The following is a 24,548-nucleotide window of genomic DNA, read 5'->3' on the forward strand; positions in this document are numbered from 1 at the left end:
AGCATACTCTGCTGACAACGTGGAATTTCTCCCCCATGGCATATCTTGGGAATATTGTTGAAGTTGTGACCTAAGGTGTTACTGTCATTCTGAATCTGCCCTGGCATTGTGCTGAGATGGTGCAACCTATCCCAACATGTGCATACAGTAAACAGCATTCCTGCACTTGGAGACAAGAGGAGAAAAGCAGTCTTAGGGGAGAACTGAAGGGAAACTGAGCTGGAATAGCCAGGAGAACAGTTTGTAAATACTCTGGGGCTTGTGGAATGTGCTCCTGACCATTCAGACATTTTGCACTCATTTACCTTAGTTATAACCATCACCTTGTGTGGTGGTAAAAAAATCTGCTCTAATTACAGTAGGAAAATAATTGTTCTCCAACGTCTTAGGTCTATATTTTGGAAATTTCTTTGTGTGTTTTAGTATAAGTGTAAGTGGTAAATTTTTCATCTTGCTGGAGAAATAAGAAAATATAGCAATAGCTTTTTGCAAGTGATATCTCTGGCAAAGAGACTACTATTAAACATATAAGATGAAAATATTTTCAGTTGTTTAAAGCTCTGTTGCTGTGTAGCAGTCTTGAACTTTTGGTGGCCTTGTATCATTTTGCAAAGTGTGGGAACTCACAGCATAATGCAGACACTTGCAAAAAGATAATATGCTTTCTAACTTAAAAACCATGTAAAAAATAGAATTTTTTTTTGGCGGGGGGTAGAGTGTGGAAGCAAAGCAGGGTTTGTTTTGTATTGCTTACTGTCTGTGGTATGAAAATTAGCTGCTCATGGCATTAAAATTGGGACCTAAAGTGTTGTTATTAGTCTCAACAGAAAGGCCAAAATATTCCTTTTCTTGTGCAAACCCTCAGCCCTTTGGATTATACTTAAGGTGTTGTCTTAACATTGGTTCTCCCTTTTTGTGATTTAGGAAAACTTTTCCTTCATTCAGCTGTAAGGCTTTCTTAACGGGGGAACATGGTAGTCTTACCACTCATCTCAGACATGTTTCTGTATTACTGCAGGTAACAAATCAAGCACTGAGTTCCAAAAGGTGAAAATCATATCATAGGAAAAAAATAATATGTATTTGTAACACAAACAATACACTTTTTTTTCACTAAACTCAACAGAAATTCTTTGGAAAATGCTCTCTGTATTCTGCCTATGATAGTTTGGATAGAGAACTTTAATTAGTTTGTAAGGATTTTTATTATTTTATGTCTGTTCATTATTTTTTTCTCAGTCTGTGAATGTACTCTATTTTCACCATAAAATAGCTTGCTGGCTATTTTTGTCAAACAAGAACCCTGAAACCATTGCACTGGAGTGCTGAGCCTATCTGCCCATTCTGTCAACAGGATGAAAGCGAATCTCAAGCTTTTTTAATTACAAGGATAACATGTTCGCTCATCTAATAATGAAGATGGTTAGCAATTTTAAATTTTAATAATCAATTACTGAAAGTAATTCTCCATTAAACCACAAGAGAGCCATTAAATCTCAAAAGATGGAACATGCTGTATGTAACAGTAGCAAAATTTCTATTTTTAAATATCATTAGGGAATATCTGATTTTCATTTCTCTGCTTTTCTTTTACCTTTTTCCTCATGCAGACCATCTCATTTTCAGCAGGAAGACAGCACATGATCTTATAAATAATAAAAGAAAATCCTTGAAAGACTTGAGCCAATGCCTGAAATATGTGCTAAAAATCTAATTTGTTTCAATCCAGCATATTTTGACTGAATAATAAGTAAAGTGACTAATTAACATCTTAATACACTGAGGGCTAGGTGGCATGGTAGACTTGGTACACTCTCGCCTCAGGAAACCCGAGTTCAGATCTTAGTGGCATTGCTGGTGCTGAACAGAGTTTGGTGGTTTCTCTTTCACTGCTGGTAAAACTGCTACCTAAAACCATAACGTTAAATACCACTGGCAGCTTCAAATATTGTTTCAAATATAAGTATGATGCTACAGCACTCAGGCAGCTTGGTTTCCTTCTGTGAGGATGCCTATCCAGTGACAAGCAAGTTGGCAAACAAAAATCAGTTGTTGCTTCCAGCAGAAATAAAATAACCTTAAAGTACTGGGGAGGGAAGCAATAGGTGTGACTTGTCTAATCTGGGAAAAAGTTATTTCTGGAGTTTTTAAAATTACAAGCCACAGATGTGGTTTGACATAATTTACTGATATTGGACTAGATTTAAAAACATATTGTGCTTTAGTATGCATGGTAAAGCATGATAAACTTATACATTCATTTACTTGGTATGGAGAAAGGACCCAAAACCCTTTGAGGGAAAAACAATAATGCAACTTCAGATGATACTTAGTCTCCTGGTATAGTAGATAAGCATTGATATTCTGGAGTGCATGCGCCTTTTTAGAAGACAGTAGTGCATATTAAGACCTAAAATGTTCCACTTGATTCTTTGAACCTTATCACTGAATTATGCTGTCTCAATGCGTCCGATGGCCAGCACTGGAGCAATATGTGCAGTTGAGAGGCTCTTAATATCAGTTGGCATTGGTTCCCTGTATTCAGCAGGGAAGGTCTGTATCTCTGATGGCTTGGCTTAAATCAGAATGTGATCGCATCTGCAGAAAATTTCTCAGCCTTTTCAAAGGAGCTAAGTTACCTTAGGACTGTCTTTTTGGAAGTAAGGTGGGAGAAGGTTTAAGTTTTGTTTGGTTTGGGTTTTTTTGGTGGTTTTATTTTTCTTTGCTGGTTGTTTTCTCTTTGTTGGTTTTTCTTTTTCCTTTTTCCTGTGTGTGTGTTTGGTTTTTAACCCATACTTGTGTACCACCAAAACTTGGAAAAAATTTGTTTTGCTTGTTGTAAATCCTGCTGCTGCAGCTGTGATAAGTCTGGTTTAGTGATGTGGAGGAAGGGATTGTTTTAACGTAGAACTCTGCATCAGTCTTAGGGCTATTATCATTCTCTGAGATTCACCTTGCTCTTTACTTGTGTTTTTGTTATTATGGGAAAAATAATTACAGAAAACTGTGGTGTTCTCCTATGTCTTCTTCCAGAACTTCAGGTTACCTCAAGATTCAATTTATATTTGTAACGTTTACATATATCTGAACACATTTCCATATAACATCACACTGAATAATGGTGTGATGTTCAGCTTTTTAGTTAGTTTTAACAAATTTCCCCATCTCAAACTTTTCAATAAGACTGCATCTGTATCAGCTTATTTCTTATCAGGCTGTTGGGGGGGGACAAAAAAGCTTTTGAACACAAAGCCAGTCTCAGTGTCTGAAATAGAAGCAAAAACCCTTCAAAATTAAATATAGGTGGAGAACAATTGCTCTGAGCTTAACTTGATTATGTTCATCAGTTAGGCAATTTGAAAGAAAAGGTGATTGGACCTGTGGAGCGAAGGGGAAGTATTAACAAGGAGAGGAGTGACAAGGTCACTAACCTTCATGCCACAGAGAGAGAGACTGATAATTAGCATTTGTGAAACATTAAGGCAATGTTTGGGGGTAGAGGGTTAGTGAATAAACTGTAATATTCCCAAAATGCTCTTGTCACCATAGAGCAATGAATGCTAGTTCGGGTCTTGTCTCTTTCTTCAGCTCTTTCTCAGTTCAGGGCTGAGAAGTTACACGTGGAATGGTTCTTTTGTGAAAAAAATACTTGGCAGTATTTAGCAATATTTCTATTTCTTTTATCAGTTCTTGGTTCACAGTGGCGGTTAGGAATTAGCTGAACCTGTGGATAGCTTTGTTTGGGTATAAATAATTTTATCAAATAATTTCAGGTGTAGTTATGGCAATTAATTGTAATCTTCTGTCTTGACTACTCTGTGATTGGTGGCTTCCATTAGGTAAAGGATGACTTGTGGGATATTTCATTCCAGTAAAGGGTTTTACTTTAAAAGTAAGTGAATTTCTTGACGTGTGATCTTCTAGTCTAAGATGTGACATCTTAACGAAATTTTAAGCAAGTCTGGTAGATGACAATTTAGGATATAAATGCACTGGGCACCCTTAAATGTTGTGTATGTACATAGTACTTTTTGGAGAAGCCATGTGTCTTCTGGAAGAGTTAGGAAAGTCCCAGGTGTCTGTGAGAAAGGAATATATGCAAGGTGCCCTTAGTTTTCTCAAGGTGTTCTGAAATCAAGGCTCTCAGTGTCCAAGAGCCTCTTTGTCCATGTTTTGGATGTGTTTGAAGGCCTGGGGCTTTTGTGGAGTAGGTCTACAGAGTCTCTTAGGTTTGTTGGAGCTTGGGTAGATTGTCTTTTTAGTGGCATTGTTTTAGAAACCATTAGAGGGATTAGATAATCCCCCCCTTCCAAATTAATCAAATTAAGATTTGATAGCTCTCAACTTAAAAGTTTTGAAGAACAGAAGTCCTTCTTCAGTTTTGACTGGATTCTGGCGTCTCACCTTTGTTAAAAATTCAAGTCTATGTAGTTGATTCAAGTGAAATTTCTAAGAAGTCTCATCTCTTCTACTTATAACTGTAGAATATCATGAGTACAGAAGCACCACTGTCAGTGCACACAATTGTATAAATATATTTGGACACCATGGATTTCAGTCCTTTCTCTTGGCTACAACAAGAATCCCCTTTCCAGGTCCTGGGGCAAGTGCCTGTTGGTCAGCAGGGTGCAGTGGTTTGTCATTTAGAGGTTGATTGGACATTGCAACAGTGTATTGTATTCAGTGAATGTGATTTATGGAATAAGGCAACTAAAAAATCCCACAGCTTTTCTCTGCTGTGTTTCCAAGGGAAGGGCTTTGAATATAAACATAAATTTTTATCAGTACCATCCACTGCCTTCCTCTTTGGCCCTCATAGTATATGTTCAAGTGTGCATACTAGTGTTGCATCATGTTCTGTATTTTTCTCTACATACTTGTTTCTTCTCTCGCCCCAAAATCCTGCATATAATAAATTGCAGATGCTCTTTTTTTTTTTTTTTTTTAATTCAAAGGTCTAACCTGCAGTGAAAACATGCAGAATTTCTGTAGCATAAATTTAAAACATCTAAAATTGTTATTTCTTTTAGTGACTCATTGAAAAGTGCCTATTGAGTTTGAGTCCAGGGATCAGATTGTGAGATTTTTTCCTGTCTTCCTTAGTATTTAAATTAAACTATAAGAATTACCCCTTTGTCAGTGCAAGATTTTTTTTATTCATGTATACTTGCATAACAATCTTCAGGCCTTGAGACAAGTTGTGAATTCAAGGTCCTTGTCCATCTGTGATCACCAAAGTCTTCATGGAGCTCTTTGCAAGAGGAAGCAAGTTAAGGCCAATGCCCTGGCCAGATGGCTTCAGTAGCTACACTTTATCTTTCTGAAAGTATCTTTGCTGTTTACAAATGCAAAATCTGTGCTTTATGTTCTTTCCAAAATTACTGCTTGGTGGCGATGAGTACTATAAATAACATTCAGCATGGACCAGAGAGGGTTAAGCAGAGACTCAGGCAGAAACCTTTGACCTCTCTCTATAGAGCTGTCCACCTTGTGCTATACATGTGCACAGGCATAAATAGCTGAAAGGAGTTCTGTGTAATTCATAGTTCAAGTTTGAATATCAGCATTTATTGTTTCATGATGAAAACATTGCATATCTTTGAGGATTTTTGCTGTTTGTCTCATGTTTAAGAAGAGTTCAAAATACTTTAAAAAATGTTTGCTACTACCTTCTGTAAATTTTTTTTCTTCGTTATTGCCATAAGAGGAAGAAAAAATGTTCAGGAAATATATAAATATCTTCTGCTGCTACTCAGTCTGTTTCCTTTGGTCCTTTTTCATCTGAACTACCATCAAAATAGAATAATGGAGAAGCAAATGCCATTCTTGTGTGATTCTTCTATTTAATAATGCTAAAATAAGAATTGCTCACTGTTCATTTGCTCACATGTTGCACTGCCTTCTACCAGCCTGTTGCTGTTTAGTACACATGTATTTGGATAAAACATTTCCTGGAGGCTTACACTTGTGGGTAGGCAAAGGATGGGAATATATGGAAGGTGATTAAATTACTTAATTCAGCACAGCTTTGCATTTTAAGGCAGGCCTAAGTAAACAGCAGGTTATATTAATTTAAAGTTAAATTTGTATATTGAATATCTTTTGAGCTGTGTAGCTATGGTTAAGCACTTGCACAAGAATGTAGCTGTGTAGTGCTCATGAACAGAGTTGGGCAGAAGTTTGTGTGCTGGGATGTGCCAAGGGAGTACAGCTCATCTGAAGAACTTGATAAATGTTTTAGAACTTCTCTAACCCAGCTGGTCTAGTTTGTTTTCCCGTTTTGCTAATGAATTCCCTGTACGCTGTAGCCTTATAAATAAAACCAACTTCGCTATAAGCTGAAACTAGCTTTCTCTTTAAAACCCCATACTACAATAAAAATTGAATGTCATACAGCAGGAATAATACCAAAATTTGTACCCCATGTGTATAATCAGTGGAGACTACTGAAATGTGTTTCGCTGTATTAAAATTAAATGTTATCTAAAACCAAAAAAGAATAAGAAAATTGTCATATGCTACAATGCTGGTATAACGATTACTACACATACATAAGATAGAAGACACATGACATTTTTCAGTCTGATTGTGATAAGATGTAATGTTTTACTGCCAGATTGCAGTTTTGTTAAGTAAAACTTGCAAATAACACCACCACAAACTTTGGAAATGCAGCTTTAGCATTGTTCTGTGTTCAATAATTAAATACAAAATGCAAGGAGTTGCCTTCTTGACTTTCAAATCATACTTTTGCCACATCCAAAATGAAACACAACTGCAGGGTACTAATAAAAGTAGGCATGACTAGGCAAGGTAATTTCCTCCAGCATTAATCTTGAAATCTTTAAGAGTCATCAGAGTTTTATTTCACTGGTTCTGGTTTAAATGGCTGAGTTTAACAGCACATTAAAACTTGCACTGGGGGATCAATTTCAAACAAATGCTCCCTTTGCAGTTGTGCCTGTATAGAGAAAAAACACTCTGATCAGAAATTCAGTGTGTTTTAAACAGCTTTCAAAGTGACTCTCCTGTAAGTGTGTTGGGTGCTTCATGTCCCCTCATTTGTGAAGGAGCTGTTTAACTTTAACAGTAAGTACTCAGGACAATGTTTGCTTCTGCTCTGAGACTGCCTGAGCACAGGAGTGGCGAGTAGCTCTCAGGGAGCAGGTTGTAAGTAACCACAACCAAAATCCTGCTGCAAAGTAGATCACTCATAGCAATTTTCTTTTCTTCTGAGTGACAGTGGCTAGCTCAGATTCCTAAGGAATCAAACACACTTCTGATTTGCAAATTTACTGTTTGTCTCTTACAGGCTCCCTTTTGCTGGAGGGTGGTGGAATATAACGGACCTAATTTAATTTCCTGAGTTAAGGAAAACTCTGAATGGGCCCTTCTCCATGTTTAGTTTTTGTCTTAGAGAGGAGATGGCCTCATTTATGCTACAGCTGAAAATAGAATAAGGCAAGGAGAGATTGTCATGCAGCTCTTGTTCATTTCTGTAATCCTAGTATGGATAACTGCATATCCTGGTCAGTGGAAAGGAGAGCAAGACCATTCTGTTTTAGGATTGTAGATGTCATCTTATGCCTTCACATTTGGAGATTACCAAGGCAATGAAGTAATAGATAAGAATTAATTATTATGACAGCAGCCACACTTCTATATAAAATAGTTCTAGTGAAATATTTGCAACTATATATGTGGGGTAAATAGAATCACAGTCTAAACTTATTTCTGAATTGTGTTATCTGATGTCTGGAAGCAATATTTGAACCAAGGGGTCAGGCATAATTAAATTTGACTTCTGCTGCTTGGTAGTATGTATATAATTTCAAGTTTATGTTTAATTTTTAGTGAATTTTAGCTGACATCACTGCAGAAGCACTCAAGTATTTTTTGGGGGAAATTAAAACAGCTCTTGCTAAGAATTTCCTTGCCTTTTAGTATTGATTAAGCTAATTTGGTGACTTGTGGTGCTTATGTGGCAGGTACCACTGTGAAAACAATATAAATACCTTTATCAGAGCTATTTCTCATAAAAAATAATGGGAGAAAAGGTATACAGCTCCTTTCCCTGGGAGGAACTTGCAGTCTGATCTGGGGTGCTTTTTCAAACTTTCTGGTTTGCATCTCATGGATTAGTCTCTCTGCTCCAAGGCTTCCAAGTGTTGTATCTTTTATCAATCACAAGCATCCCTGCTCACCTCATGCATTCAGCTGACTCCAGGCAAAGTCCATTTATTTTTACTATTTTCTCATAGATTAGTAAAGGGTCAGTTTTGTGAGCAGCAAGCAGGTGGCTTTATATTTCTCTTCTAGATTTTTCACTACACTAGACATACTTGGCTTTTTCCTTCTAACTTGGAAGTAGCAGGATTATTAGAAGGAAGAAGAGAAATTTCTTTGAGGTGTACTAGCTACTATTTGTGGGTATTGCCTTCTATCAGAAATATTTATGCACCATCTGCACCAGTTACCTTAGCAATAATGCTACCCTAGTTAGCCAAAATGTGGCCCTGTCAATACCAGCTTCTTCCTTCGTTCTGACGGCAGCAAGCATTGCCTCTGCAAGCCGCTGGCATCCTTAGCAATGGAGCTGTTAATTTTTCAGTCACTACAATAAGTCGTCAGTGATTATTTTCAGACAACTTTCAAACATGCATATTAGGTAATTAAATTTGCAATAAATGTCACTCTGTTATGCAACCCTTTTCTTGTCCTTCTGTATTAAGCCCTTTCTAAACTGATGTGTCAATAACTAATTTTTTCCAGCTGTTCTAGATCAACAGTTATTTTCTGAGCTGTGAGGTATAAAACCCCAAACTCACCTCATTCATACTCTTTGTAGCATCTGCAGAAGTCACTTTCTTGTATTCAGGTGTAATAACCTAGCCTCTAATATTACTTTTCTCCTTTGTTACTGCTTAGAGATATATGCATATGTTTCTTCTCTTTTGGACCTTTTGAATGTATCATGATGCAAGACGAACAAATTTTTAATGTTGAAAAGAGTCTTAAAGTAAGAGACTATCTTGTGCCCAGAAAGTGTAATTGAAAACAAACGTTTCAAAAATATAGAAATATTTCCTTTTAAGTGTCAGTTTTTCCCTTCAAATACTGTTTTGACAAGGAAGTTGTTCTTATTGGGGTTGGGGCAGGTCAGAGCTCAGGCCATTCAAAAGGCTGTTTCTGAGGGCTTTTTCTCTTTAGGTTTCCTGGTATAAGATTGACATTATTGTTAGTATTACTTAATTCATAAGTCTTATGTCATAAATGCTAGACTTCAACAGTTGTTCAAAGAGAATCAAACAACATATATACATCATCATTTTTAATGGTGGATGTGACAGTGTTAGGTTAACAGTTTAACTCTATGTTCTTAAATGGTTTTTTCCAACCTAATTCATAAAATCATCTCAATCACCTAAAGCAGTCTCTGATTCATCAGAGTTCTACCAAGTCCTGCCTGTTTCTGCCATTCCACCTTAAATTGCTTCTTAGAAGCAGTAACATGATGTTGAGGAAAAAAAAATTCCTTCAGCCTTTCTTATTACAGAATGGACTAAATTCTGAATCAGGTGAAAAACTTTCTTTGCTAAGAGGATGGTAGTTAATAATTTTCAGGCACTATGGAGTTCAGCTGGACCTAAATAATATGCAAAGAATTTTTTCTGTTTCATGTTTTTTCTTGTCCCAAAAAATGAAAGTGAAAAATTGTTCTTCCTCTTGACTAAGACTATTCCTGAAAAGCAAACTTTAGCCCATAGCTCCTAAAACAGTACCTACTAACACATTTGATAAAGCCTGGTCATAATAACATATTTTTGGTAGTGGTATTCCCTGAAGATATAAGTTTTTCTGTGCCCTGGTAAGCTTGTGGACTTATGTGACAACCATGGAACAAATTTTTTTTCAGCTGTCAGTGAGGGCTCCCTTAAGCACCACAAAACAGGTGGGAGTAGGTAAATAGGCATTTGGGAGAATGAAAGCATAAAAGTTGCTGCACTTGTTTTTCTGTTTTCTAAGATGGCATTCTGTATTTTACATGTACATTTGGGATGTTCTAGCAGACTTTCTTTGCCTGGACTATGCAGGTGTAAGATGCTACACTTGTTTTCCTATAGAAAGTACACATTATGTACTTATGGAAACTATGTATTTCAAAACTGTGCTGTAATACATATGCATCAGGGTGCAGGGCTCATGTAGGGTGTGAAATACCAAGGCTTTCCATTCCTGATTGGGAGCTCTTTCCATCACAGCTGTGATGGCAAGAGCTGCATCCCTGCCAGTTTCAACTTGCTTATCCAAATATGCTGACACCTTTCATGTAGCCCTTTTGATGTAATCTTGTATAAGGTGATCTCTATGATCCTTCTTTTTAAAACAAAGCAACTTTAAAACTAATATAGCAGCAGAGCCACTTTCTTTAAGAAAATCAACGTCTTGACTTGGGGAATGAAATGTCAAATGTCTAAACCCCACTTCTGGAAGTTTACAGCATGAGTCTTTACTGCATTTAAATCAGAACAGTGATAAGGTGATTGCATGCTGTCTTGATGTGTTTCTCAGGATAGCAAATAGAACATTATAGGCTTTTGTGAAGGAAGATGCTGAATATCCTAGTTGTCATGTTAATATAATTTGGGGATAGGATGTGCAGACAACTAATGCCAAAGGAAAAATTCCTTATGAAGATAGTTTGCTTTGCTGTATGCATTTAATATGCAGAGGAAGAAATGTTGTTCACCTACCAGCTAAAATACAAGAAAAACCAAAACTCTAGAGTGACTTCCTAAAAAACCACTGTTGTTAGATTTACCCAACCTTATAAGATGAGCTTATGAAGAAAGCATTAGGTAGCAGTGCTATAGAATTTTATTGATTAAAAAACCCCACAAAAACCCATAAAAACAAAAGAAAGCTCGCCTCTTTTACTTTCCTCGTTATAATTGTTTTTGTGATTGCCTTACTTTGAAGTATTACAAAAATTTGTATGAGGACATGAGTCCTCATTTCCAAAGGCACCCAAAGGAAGATATGTGACATAAGAGAATTAATATGAAGTCAGTCACAAGGGGTTTGTGGTGAGGTTTAAAGTGCTTCTAAGTCTTCCTATGTTTGGACCTGCAGTTATATACACCCCTAAAGGGCACAGGACAGCTGTTATGACACTGGATGTGGAAATACCTGACATTTAGGGGTCTCATTTGTGACATAAGACCTCTTTGACATCTGACTGATAGAGATTTACTGATAGCATGAACCATCAGATCTGAATTCTTTTATTTAAAGATTCCTATAAGGTGACTATCTAAATCAGTCAGTAAGAAATCCTGATTGCATGCAGTATTGAAGCACTGCATTAATTTTTCAGAGCTTGAACATATACCTTTATATGATATTTATAGGCTTAAGTTTTCTCTTGGTGTTCGATCCTGGGAGCTGTTTTTTTACAAAAAGCAAAACATGATATTCTTCTCTTGAGAAGAATTTCTTTCCATCTGTGTGAGGTGCTCAGCAGAAGAAGCAGCAGTTTGACTGCCAGAGACTTGAACTTATATCAGACCTCATGTCTCTTTTTTCAGCAAGTGGCCTCACTGTTATACTGTGCCTAGGTTGCTGTTCCCTTCCTTCTTTGCAGAAGAAAACTGTTAGCACGAAAGGAATAAGCAGGATTCCTGATGGCGTATTCCACCAGGAATGGGAAATCTGTGCTCTGCTCCTTGTTCCAGTGACTGCTTGTGTTTTATGCATTAACTGTTTTGTATGAAGACTGTGAAATCTCATTCATAAAAGCAGCTTCCCAGCGAGCTGTATAAATATGTGGTTGTTTGGTGCTCAAGAATGAGATGCTTCTGGGTGTATTTAGAAACAGAACAAGTGTCCGAGTCTCTGCAGTCCAATGAATGTTGTGAAAAAATACCTGAACTGCAGACTAAAAAAGTGAAATTATAATATCTGTGGCTACTCTGGCTGTACTAATCATCACATCTCAAGAAAGTTAATGGGATCAGATTGCTTCTAATATTTGAGATGCCCTGAGATTATGGGCTATTGCCAGTTTAAGTATAAACTATGTAAAAATGTAGATACTTGGTGTTGTTTCAGTCTTGGAGCTTTTGACATATCTGCTTTTGACCAGAAGATACACTAAGGGAAATCTACGTGTTTCTGAAGTGACAGCTGGAGATCAGATAAAATATTCTAGAATTTCTACAAAAATACCTGTAATAAAAGGGGTAGAACTGAATCTTATTGCTGGGTGAGTTTTTGACACCTATGGAATTAAGCAAACATCTAAAGGTAGGTACTGCTGGGTTTCTGAACACAAATGTGTCCTGTCCCACATCAGCCAGCAAGTATGTGAGCATGCTTTACTGAAATGGAAGGCAAAGAATAGGCTGGGCTTACTGGCAGATGGCTTAGCTGTCCCCTGGGGAGGTAAGAGGTATGAATTTGAACTTTGTCAGACAGAAGAGGAAATTGATACCTCGCCACAACCTAATAACACACTTGAGTGTCTGCTCAAAAGCTCCTGGTGCGAGTGTCTGAGTTGCAGAGTGGATGCTCTCCATGGTGCAACTTGCATTCTTGCTCCCTGAATGTCAATGGAGTCCTTCTGGATTTACTGTGGATTTAAGGTTCTCTCCAAGGGAACCCTGCTGAAGCCCTCACTCCTATCTGCAATCAGAATACAGCTATGTGTGGCTGGGTTCCAGTAGGAAGAGGAGATGATTGATGGGCTGAGGTTGTCTCACTAGGTTACACCATGGTGTTGATAATGCCAAGGTTGCAGGTTTGATCACTGCAGTGCAATGATCCTTGTGGGTCCTTTCTGACTCTGAATACTCTGATGCTATGACTTGCAGAACATGAGCAGCTAAAATGCTTGAATACTTATGAAGTCCTGCTGTGTTTTGCACATATATATTTTTGTCTGTGAATATGCATAGCTAAATGATGTACACACCGATCAGGTTTTTTAACATAGCTTATGCTCAGCATCCACAACAATATTTTTCTGAGCAGGGGTACAGGCTTTCATCCTTTAATGATTTTGTGTAACAATCATAATGATCTTCTCTTCATAGAACAGTGTGTTATTTTCACCATGTGTGTTTTGCTCCAAACTACTCAACTTTGAGCTCTTTGGAGAAGAGTCAAACCTTTGTTATCTGTATGAAAGGCTTTAGATGGCTAAGACTCCTGTGTTCCTGGTGTTTGGAGGCTAATTTGAAATAAAAAATAATATTGCAATGGTAGTTTTACAATGAGAATGGGAGGGAATAACAATAAAACTTCTTTGTAGAATCATGGTAAAATTAATACTAAATTGTAAGAAATTTAAATCTTCTACTATGCTTTTGTATTGCAGTAACATGTAGTTTTCTCAAGGTGAAGACACAACTTCATCTATTCAGGATGATGCCTTTATTTTGTTTTTTGTTTGTTAAATCAAAGCTAGAAATTATGATTAAATAAGTTTCAAATGTCTTTTTTTCTGTTTAACTCCCTAGGATGGTATGAACAGCTCATTTGGGCAATAGCTATAAATACATAGTGACAGACAAACTGTACAAATGAACTTGGAGCTAAATATATGTGAGAGTGTTTTGCACAGGTTAAAGGAGAAAAAGAAACATTTTCCTGTGATATCAAAATACAACTTGATTGAATATATGCACAGACGTACAAGCACACATGATTATTGCTTGAGCTTATGAAAATGGAGCTCTTAATATCTGTTCTAACCTCCATTAGGAATATTATAGATCTGCGGTCTGCATCTATATTGGTTATTTAACAGTGATAGTGCATATTGTAATTGATCTAGATAAAGATGTTAGGGTAAAGTAGGCAGATGTGCTTAAACCTTATGTCCCAATGTAGTCATATTGGCCAGTGATGGCTTAATCTCTGAGATAAAATGTGCAGATCCTCGTTGTGGCTTGGTATAACTTATAAGTGCAAAAATTCCTACACATCTTTATTTAAAGTGACAGAACTTTTATCAAATACTGCAGATAATTAAGTGCTGAAACCGAAAACCATGTCCAAGTGAAGAATTCCACTGATTTTGTGTGTGATTGTTTACAGATTTCCTTCTGCATTTGCTCCCAAAGAATACACTTAAACACTCAATCAATGAATAACCTACAGCAGTTTGTTGTAGATTCAATAATGGGGAATGGTTCATTGTACCAGGATAGTCAGATATACCCATAGGAAGTGTCAGTGGTCAAAATGCTTCCATTGCCAGAAGGTAGTCTGAAAATGGTCTAGAAATTCAATACAGCATTGACCCTACACTGTGTACATGATCTGCAGTCTGTTCCTCAATCTTATTTGAACTTTAAAACCAGCCATTTTAATCTGAAGATTTATAATATGTTTGTACATATTTATGTTCTGGAATAAAACTGTTTTTCATTGTCTATAGCTAGAAGTTTGAGGTATTCATGTTTGTTTTTTCCTCTATTTCTATATACAGTCTTCTTTATCTTTTAGCATTAATATATTTAATGACAATGAATTTTCTGAAACTACAGTCTTATAAAACTTATACAAACTCTTCTTCATTGTCAGGTATCTCTTCCTGATACCAAAGGTTTTTGAAATGCATAGCAATATGAAATTATAGAAAATGTTTCTAGACTTCCTGAAAAGCTTCAGCTCCTGTTGGTATGAGAAACTGTCTTGATTTGAGAAACCTTTCTGCCTTTTTATATGGACAATTTTAAAATACTTCAAATTTAAACAAAAAGTGTACATGAAGTTTTAAAAATATAAATTGAAGATATAGGATTATAGGTCTTACACAGGATTATAAATTAATTTTATTATATAAAACTAAATGTGTTTCAATCTATGCAATTTTTTTCTTCTTTTTTGAATTTAATTTTTATTTTTTTCGAGTGGCAGTGTTAATTTTCTTAATAATCCCACCTGGGACCCTGCCTACTCCCTATGCCCAAAGGGATCCTGTGCTGCAGCTTGGATGCAACAGAACTCTGCTAATTGACAAATCACCTTCCTCCTGTCTGCTGCCTGTTCTAGGTAAGTGAGACACTTTTATTGTGCAGTGTGTTTCTTGTTTTCTAAGTTGCCAGTGAAAATCTTGCTAAATGTGTGCTGCTGTGCCCTGTACTTCAGACTGATGCATATTAAAGTGAGCACTGCTAATAAATACTTGGAAAAAGTCATTGCACTGAGTGCCTTGAGTTATGCATACGACCATAGTGAGATTACACCACTTGCGATTTTTAATGTACAGTGTCACAGGCTGGTTTTCAAAAATGAGCACACAGCTCTAGCATTTGCCTCTTAAATAAAAGTGTACTTGTCCTATTAAAATATCATCCATCAACTTTTTGGTTTAATTCAGATTTTTAAGAAGACCTTCTTCCCTTGAGGTTGTGTGTATGATGAAATATTTTAACTGTATCTTATTTAAGAGATGCAAATAAAACCTTTCAGCTTTTTCTGAAGCCTAGAAGTGTTTTGTTTTGCCAGCTGTCTATGAAAGTTCAGTGCTTAAAATGTTAGTAGCCTGACTCTTTTCTGTCTTGTAGATCTTTGAAAAATTGGTTTATGGCATGTCATACATCATGTATCTAAGACATATGGGAATAGTTAGAGATTAAGGTAAATAGACAAATTGAACTGCTTTAAACCATTTTTCGCTGTTTCACTTTTATGAAAGAGTTTATGAACAAAAGTTGACATTAAGCAATCACAATAGGCTATTCTATATGTTTTAGACAGTGGTAAAGACTTTAGTGTCAGAAAGTGTTGCATCACTGATGCTTATATCAATTTGATTGGTGTCCAAGTTTTAAAAATGTTACTTTGTCAAGTCATAACCTTTTCTGAGTCTTTCATTTGTCATTGTTTTGATGATTATATCTTAAAAAAAAAAAAGAAAAATGTTCTGTGCATCGGGAATCATATCATAGCTCATAAGGCTTATCAATTTTTTTTATAAAATTAGCATTTTTTGTTTTACGTAATATGATTGTGTAGATATTTTGGTGTAAAGGTTTCAATTTAAAGACAAAGATTAGTAATTTTGCTCAAGAAAAGTTTGTTAGAAATACATTTTAATGAAACGTCAGCATGACTTGCAAAGTCTTCAATGAGAATACTTATTCACACATAGCCACCATACCCTGGCTGTTATTGTTCATAACAGTGCAGCTAACTGGGGGCTTCCAGACCAAAGGAAAAAATGTCAGGTGAACAAGCAAGGTAAGTGTGAGTATGAATCTGATATAAGCAGACAGGGATTTTTTTTCCTAGTCTTCACCAGCTTAACAGAATGGAGCTATTCTGTAAACACCAAATAACTAAGAGGGAATGGACCTGTTTTGCCTGTTTGTGTTATTTGAATCTCTGCAGGAGTTTAAGAAATTATAAACAAAAGGTAGTGTGCACTAAGAATACCATCCATGGTTTAAAGTGCTGTTTGCTTCACTTTGTGATCTCAGGGCAATTGTTTATGTTGTCATTCTGAAGGGGTGGGAGCTGGGCTGAGGGTTCAAGATGTTGCTAAGGTACATTGACCATATCTAAATATTTCTGTGTACTTATAGGAAGCTTTAGGGGAGAAACAAGCAAGTTACAATATTTTATTTAATTCAGATCCTTTAGAGCAACTTGCTCAACTGATCTTAAATTAAAACACCATTTCTTCTGACTCTCTACTAAATATAATGAGTGTTATGTGTTTGCAAGTTTTGTGCTTACATCTTTACAGTATTTACTTGTTATTTGATTGTAGGGAGATTCATTCTAATAATTTATAGGTCTTATATTTTTATAGGTTTAGTACTAGTCTTGTAACTAGTAGCAAATTTGGTTTTTTTTTGCTGGTTACACTAATTGGCTATACATCAGTGATTTCTCTGATCATGCTGGAAACCAATGTTTTCTATCAATCTGCTTGTAAACCAAAAGAGTTCTGGAATATCTATTCATTTATAAAAGGTAATTTTATTCTTAATACAGATCAGGGACAAAAACATAGAAACAAAATAAGATTTAATGCTGGAAAGTTCTTCTCTGTAGCAAGGTAAAAATTGTTGCTTTTTAGCAATTTGTAGTGGGTCACTGATTGTTTTGAATTAGAGGATGTATTTAGGACTGCTTTTGCACTATGTAAAAACCAGGCACTGATTATTTTCAGTTCTATAGGTGCAAGTACAGATTTTAGTCTCTTTGGTGGGAACCTGCTTGTTTCCTGAAATCAATTGCTATCTTCCCTGTCTATCAAATTAGCTATAAAAATAAAGTAACTGAATAAACCCCTACAAAAAAAAAACTATTAAAAGAATTTTTAGGTGAGTTATATTCTTTAAATTAGTGGAGAGATGACTCTGCTTGATTAAATTTGTATAATAAACGATTATTCAACTGAATTGTAATGTTTAATATAAAAAAGATATATTAGCAATATTTCCAGCTGAGGCTACGTCTTTTTCTCTCTTTTTCTTGCTATTGTGTATATAAAGAGCGCCGATAAACAGCCTGACACCCAAATGTTGCTCAGTTTAAGCGAGGGAGGTTTGGCGCTTCAGTCGCAAGAGGGAGCTGTTGGAGCTCAAACTGCAGGGACTGCGCGCCTACGTATTGCCGTTTTAATCGATACCGCTCAGCTCTAAATATTTAATGAAATGCATTAACAATTATTGGTTTCCACCATCACACTCTCTGACTACCACTGACATGCATTTTCTGAGAGAAGTATGAAAACAATAATTAAAGTGAATAAACCTATACATTTACAGTAATATATTTTGTGTGTGTGTGTGGGAACAGCACCCAATCTTTTCTCCTTATGTTGGTGACAAGCTTAAATCTGTTTCAAAGCAAATAGTCTTGTCAAGCAGTGAAACATGACTTTGGTTATAGAAACCTTTGTTATTCATTTTTGTTGTGTATCAAAAGTCTGAGGCTACAACTTTTCTAGTGTCTCTCCTAGGAAATTAAGTGTACACATGAATGTCATATGGGGAAGAATGTCAGTTTATATGAAAATTGAAGAATTATCGGTGTTTCCCCTGCAGTTATGCACAAAGGCATCATTGTCAGTTGCCTTTCTTAGGCCTTCCCTGCAGGCATGATCAGACTCAAGCAGACAGCTATTTTCCTTTAATTTTCCACAGCAAGGCAGTAATGCTTATGATTATTGTGAAGTCAGGAAAAGTTTAGTTTCATCAAGTGACATGTAGTGTTGCAATTAGTTACTTAAGCACTTCTTATAAAATTTTCTACTACAGTATCTGGCTTGTCAGATGCAGCTAAATATTAGCATCTTGTATTAAACAGGAGGGTGAAAACTCCTAGCAGAAAGCCCAGCTGACAGCTCTCAACATGAGCTGAATGATCACTCACAATTGTAATCGATTCTGTAAGTACTGAACACAAACCCCCAGGCAATTGAGGAAAATAGGATGATGAAGGACTGCAAACTAATACGTTACACGTCTTCATTGATTAGTCATTGATTAACCATTATTTTTCTGAATGACAAACAGCTAGTGGTAAAGTAACTGAAGCTGATGATTTATTTACATGTTAGACAGAAGATGACTTCTTTATTCAGCTGATTGTGAGCTAATGTGAGAGTACAGCAACAGTTTAAGAACAAAGAAAGGTTTATAATATTATTTTTCTTTTTTGACAACATTCCTAGATTCAAAAATGTTTTTACTAGAAAGAAATTTAACTAGACTTTAAGCAGCACATAAAATTCAAATGCAGATAATCTACATGGTACCTGTAGTATAACTACATTTAAAGAGATCATTTTATAGACTTGGTATTTACAAGAATATTGATCTGTGTTTATTGAACTTTTAATTTAATTCTGTTTTGTCCAGTGCCTTATTGGCAATTAAACAGCTGCAGAAATGGCAGAATAATGGTTTGCAATATGCCCACTATCTTTGTTATTCTGAAAATATCTCTAAACCTTAGCTTTGAACACCCCATGGTAGGAATCACATAATTAGGAAACAGTCCTAGCATTTGAGATCAGGGTTTTTTAAAATATATATCAAACACCTAATTATCAGCTCCTACCAATATAGTATGAAGCAGAACTGATTGCAGTGGTGTGTGGGGGGGGATGTTTGTCTAAGGTTTCTGCCAGTCCAGAGGACTTGTGTTGAGGGTCCAGATGAGATTTTCCCCTTCTGGTGTGGCTTTTTGGTTGTGTGGGGTGGTTTTATGTGTGTTTTGGGTTTTTTTGTGAGGGTGGTGGTTTTTTTTTTTTTTTTGGTCTTTTGGTTTTTCTTTTAAAAATTTTTCTTCCTTGAAAGGGCAATAAATCTATTCAATCAGTTAGGAAAAGAGGCTTAGGATACTGTCTGTTTGAGGTTCCCTGATACAGCCTACTCCAGCTATGAAAGTGTTGTGGACAATGTCTGTTATTTATTAGTGACAAATCATTAGAAATCTTCACTTTGGTCTATCACAGCATTAATTTTGATGAACTTTGAGTAAGCATGTGGGTATGTGTCTTCATAGGAATTATGTTCCAAGTTAACAGTAATTAATGTGCACTTAATCTAGAGTGCTGGTTATCTGTGATGTGTATTAAGCACTAATCAGAGAGAATTTCAGTAAAAGATGTATCCTTTCAGGAAATATGGATGTAGAATAACTATTTAAGGGAAATTCATCACGGTTGCAAGATTTAAGGGTAGATTTTTGTATCACAAACTAAGTAAAGAAAGATGGCAGCATACCATAGTATGCTACGGCAGTTGAGGTGCAGATGATAGTATCTTTAGTAACTGTCTGCTATTAGAAGAAAAAGTGTCCAATTTTGTTGTCTTTGGTTCTGTAATTTAATACAGCTACTTAAACATCAAATTCCTTCCCCCATTTTATGGTGAGAACTTACTGTAGGTTCTTATGTTCTGTATGTGACTTTGAGAGGCATGCTTACAAGTAGATAGCGAGGGATGCCCAGCTGGTATCTTCTGAGCATGTTTAGTATGAGCCTCTGCTAAACTGAGCTTCATGTTGAAATGCTTGTCAGCTGGAGCTAAGCATGATCTTATTTCAGGGTCTGAGCATTTTTCACATTAAAAAAATAAACCTCTGTGCTCTTTGTGTTCAGGTTTGTAACTTGCTTACAAAAGATCTCCAGGACAGTGATGAATTTATGCTATTATTACTTTTGACTGTCTGCCAAGGAAGTTGAACCAGTTTGCCTCCTGGCACATCCCTGTTTTCAGGACTGGGTTGTACTAGGCAGCAGAAGCATTTCACCAGGCACCAAGTTGCTGCTAGCTAGGCAGTTCCAAGTTATGTGCCCTGAAATGATGGTGCATATCCATTTGACACATCTTAATTGTAAATCTCCACCTCCTCATGGCTGCTCAGCCTTGTGCATTTCCAAGGAACCTGCAGAACTCCTGCCCTCCACAGAACAGCCTTGTGCTGCATGATGAGCATTCATAACTGAATACTGCTCATTGCTTTAACAAGTCTGCAAAATAACAAACGAAACACATTATTTTGCTATAAAACTACAGGGAAAAGCCTCCAGGACAAAGCTTGAAAATACTGACCTCCATTGCTCTGATGTGCACTTTCAGTATGTTTTTCTGGTTCCTTGTATAAAAGTGAGAAAGAAATCCAATGAATCCTTATGGAATTTTGTGTGTCATACTCTGTTTGTGTTACCCATTTAAATTGCCAATTAAGGGCACTATTCACATGAGCAAGAGTTTGACGTGGCCCACTATGTAAAGCTGGCATATACTTTGTAATTGAAGAAAAGAAAGAAATGTCTTGGATTTTGCGTCTCATTCTGATTATCACAACTATACATGGGGTACAATATGTCTCAGTGTCTTCAAGCATATTTAATATCTTTAAATTTTAAATGAAAATGTAGCTGTCAATTTTAAACTAATTTGGATGGACAGCAATAAAATGCAAACCTCACTTCAAATTAGAACTTTCAGTGAGGATTTCTAATGGAAAGTAATTGCTGACAATAGGAAATGACAAATTACTAATTACTTAGTTCAATTAGACTTTTGTGCCTTTGGTCCTAAGTGGCAAGCATACAGCAAATCTTGCACTTTTATAACAATTAATGACACTAAAACTATTTAAACTGCCAACAGATGTGAGTAAGAAGACATGAATTGAAACTTACTTAATTTACATACTATCCCAATTTTATACCAAGTAAATGGTGTTTAATTTTTATGTTACAACTAAATATCACTGGCCTAGTGTGATTTCTGTAGAACTTCTCAGAATAAAATAGTTTTACTGAAATGCTAGTGCTAATGCTTTTTTCCTCTTATCACAGCACTATTTATCTTAAAGTGACTCTAAAAAATATAGTGGCAGTGAATGGAATATAATTTTTTGTGGAGTTTGTGCTTCTGAAGGAGTTTTTCTGAAATGGGCTGTAGAATTGCATCAACCTGACCACTGTGATGCAAGACCTAAAATTTTTCTTCTAATTTACAGGTGATTGTAAAAATTAATCTAGCTCATACCATTCAGGAGAAGTCAAAGAGTCAATGTATTTAATTATCATTCTTTAATGAAAAGCTTCCAGAATATGTGTGTTAGATATTGTTTCTCAATTCACGCTATTCTGACTTAATCCATTTGCTAGCAAAGACTGGAGTCCTCATTCTTTCTCACATTTTGCAGTTTCTCTTCTGAATTGCTTTCAGCTCTGTTTCTACTGAAGAGTCGTAAACCTATTTTGACTGCAATGGTTCTTGTGTGGTGTGGTCATTAATGTATTTATACACATATAGGTCTTCTTTGTGAACTTTACCACCATTTCTACACTTCAAAACTTCTAACATTGGATACCTAGAGTTAGATAGTCAAATTAGCCTTTTATGCCTTGGGAACAGGTAGCTGCCTTCAAAGGATTCCATGTGATAGTAATGACCTCTTAAGGTGATTAACAATTTGGAGAACGTGACACTTATGTTTGAATATATGAATGCCTACCTAATGTTAGCCAGTAACATATTTTTAGTCAAACAAAGATGAAAATTATACCAGTAGTGGAGTGATTAATCCAACAAAACTCTGTTTGACTTTACAGATTATTTTGTAAAAGCCTATTTCTAAACTTCTTCCCTTAGCTTTCTTTTTGTTTTGCCTAAAGGCAACATTTAAAAGAATTCATTAATCTAATAGTGATTTATGGTAACTTAATTTGCCAGAGAAATAATCTTGTCTTTTTTTTTAGCAAGATAGAGGGAAACAGAGGATTTTGTATCAATGGATGTTCTGCAGAAAAGATGTATAGAGAGAAGATAATATGCTTAATACAAGAATAGAAATAGGAATGGCTTTATAAAATATAAATGAGAAGGCTACAAGACAAAATGTAGTACCCAAATCAGAAAAGATTTATAGAAGTGCCTACATTTAGTTGCAGAGAAAAGGTGTTTAGTAAGGTGCATTGTACAGGTGTGTAATTTTGCCTTACAAAAGAGTGTAAGTACTGATAATGTTACAAGAACCTTAATGCAATGTACTTCAAGACAGACCAAGTATGAGACAGAATATACAATTATGGCATTTCTTCCTTGCTGTGCTTTTATGGAAGGTCTTGGCAAATGACTACCAATTGATCATGCCTTTATTTAGTCTTTTTACGCTTTATGGAGTGTTGCAAACAAAAAAATATAATAAGATTCTCCTAGATTTGGAATATTAGGTGTCAGAAAAGCTGAACTGAATAGATGTAGAGGGTGTGTTACACAAGAGTGTTATATCATACAACTATATACTTGAAGAACTAGCTCTTCACTTGGATTATGTTAGTGCAGTTTTGCTGTTAGCAGAGATGCTTCAGTATAGATCACTTAAGTCTAGCAATTTCTGTTGAGTTGTACTGTACTATAATCCTCTATAAAGCATCCACGTAGCATAAGCAGTCAGTGAAATTTCTGGCAAAAGGATTTCTCTAAGTGTATTTCCCCAGGAGATTGTCGTTTAGTGGTGTTTGGTTTGGGGTTTTTGATTGGCTTTTGTTTTGATTTGGGGGAGTTTTTGGGTTGTTTTTTTGTCATAGTGTTTTTATTTTATTTGGTTTCTAATTTTCCAGTAATTAGGGCAATTATATTATTACTTCTGAATAAAGGTTCTGACTGAATTGAATTGACAGCAGTAGATCTGGACTAACCTATGTTGTTTCACTACAGCTGTAGTTTTCTCTTCCCAAAAGCTCAGTGAACTTTAGAGTCTGAAATACAAGAGAGAACATACCTCATAATAGAAGAGAAAGGAAAAGCATGGGCTTTTCCCCATAGGGGGTAGGAAGCCTGGGCAGGGACAGAGGAAAGAATGAATTTCACAAATCAGAAAGGAAAAAAGTTGTGACATCGGTATTGTACTTAGAAAGAGATAATGTGGAAAAGAGGTGAGAGCAGGGACAGAAGTATACCTGGAGCAAGAAGGACAGGAAAAAAGAGAAAAACCCAGAAGTGGCCTAATTAGAAGAAAAAAGGAGAGAGACAGATGATAGGGGGTAGGGTAGGGGAGAGCAAAAGAAGGGTCAAAAGTACCAGGCAAAAAAAATAATGAAGCTAAGGAAAATTAGCAGGACAGATATAAGGCTGAGAATATGGTGTCTTCATTCATGCCACAATGAATCATGAGAGTAGAATGTTTAGGCTGATTTAATCATCTGCAGAGTGTATAATTTCCTTTATAGCTCCATCATAATTATTGAGGCACTGCAACAGATGAAATATGCAAGTCTCAATTGTTTGGTCTACTGAGAAAAATGAGGAAGAAAAGGATGAAAGGCTGGAATACAAACCTAGTCATGTTTAAGCATAGTTTGAATGAAATGTAGGGCTGTATGGGTACATACAACTGCAGAGATGCCTGTGTGTCTAGTGATACATTAATGTGGAAGCTACATTGTTAATGACAGTGTTGGGTTGAATAAATGTACTGAGAAAATGATAATATACTCCACTGGCAATATGCTGATTTAGTAGTACAATGTACTGGGTTGAGCTGAGTTTCTAAAATGGATTCATACCATTATCACTGTACACATTTTCTTTAGTAAAATGTTAATTTCTTCATATTAAAAAATATTTTTGTAGGAATTGGGAAATATAAGCACCAAAAGTCTTTTAGAACTTAATAAGAAAATACAGAATGTCCAAAATTGCCATAATCTCTTAGCACCTCTGGCCCAGAATATTTCAAAATTGCATTTGTCATTATAGAAACTCTTAGTTGCCTGACATGATTATTCTGGTGTACTTTTCTCTAAAGTGACAAACAATATGAATGGATTTGTACTGAGCCATTTTGCAGATAATTTTCTATTATCATAGCAGGGAAAATTAACAATACAGGATGATGCTGTAAATATTTTCTAGCATATGAAAGTAAGTATGCTGCTAATGTATTAGTTGACTTATTATTCTTCATCATGTAAATGATACATTTCCATTTTATTTGTAAGACTAATGACTCCTAACAAGAGCAACTCTACTGAAAATTTCTGATAAAGGCAGATC

At 35.9% G+C, this 24,548-nt stretch overlaps 1 long non-coding RNA gene across 1 annotated transcript in view; it reads left to right on the forward strand.

Moving 5' to 3' along the window:
- Positions 1-24,548, forward strand: part of LOC132075727 (uncharacterized) — a 71,877-nt gene that overhangs the window by 19,432 nt on the left and 27,897 nt on the right. Inside the window, exon 3 of the long non-coding RNA XR_009418811.1 lies at positions 14,926-15,060. This is a non-coding gene — a long non-coding RNA (uncharacterized LOC132075727). The remainder of the gene's footprint in view (positions 1-14,925; positions 15,061-24,548) is intronic.

This window comes from Ammospiza nelsoni, chromosome 7 (genome assembly GCF_027579445.1).
Source record: "Ammospiza nelsoni isolate bAmmNel1 chromosome 7, bAmmNel1.pri, whole genome shotgun sequence".
In the NCBI taxonomy this organism is placed as follows: domain Eukaryota; kingdom Metazoa; phylum Chordata; class Aves; order Passeriformes; family Passerellidae; genus Ammospiza; species Ammospiza nelsoni.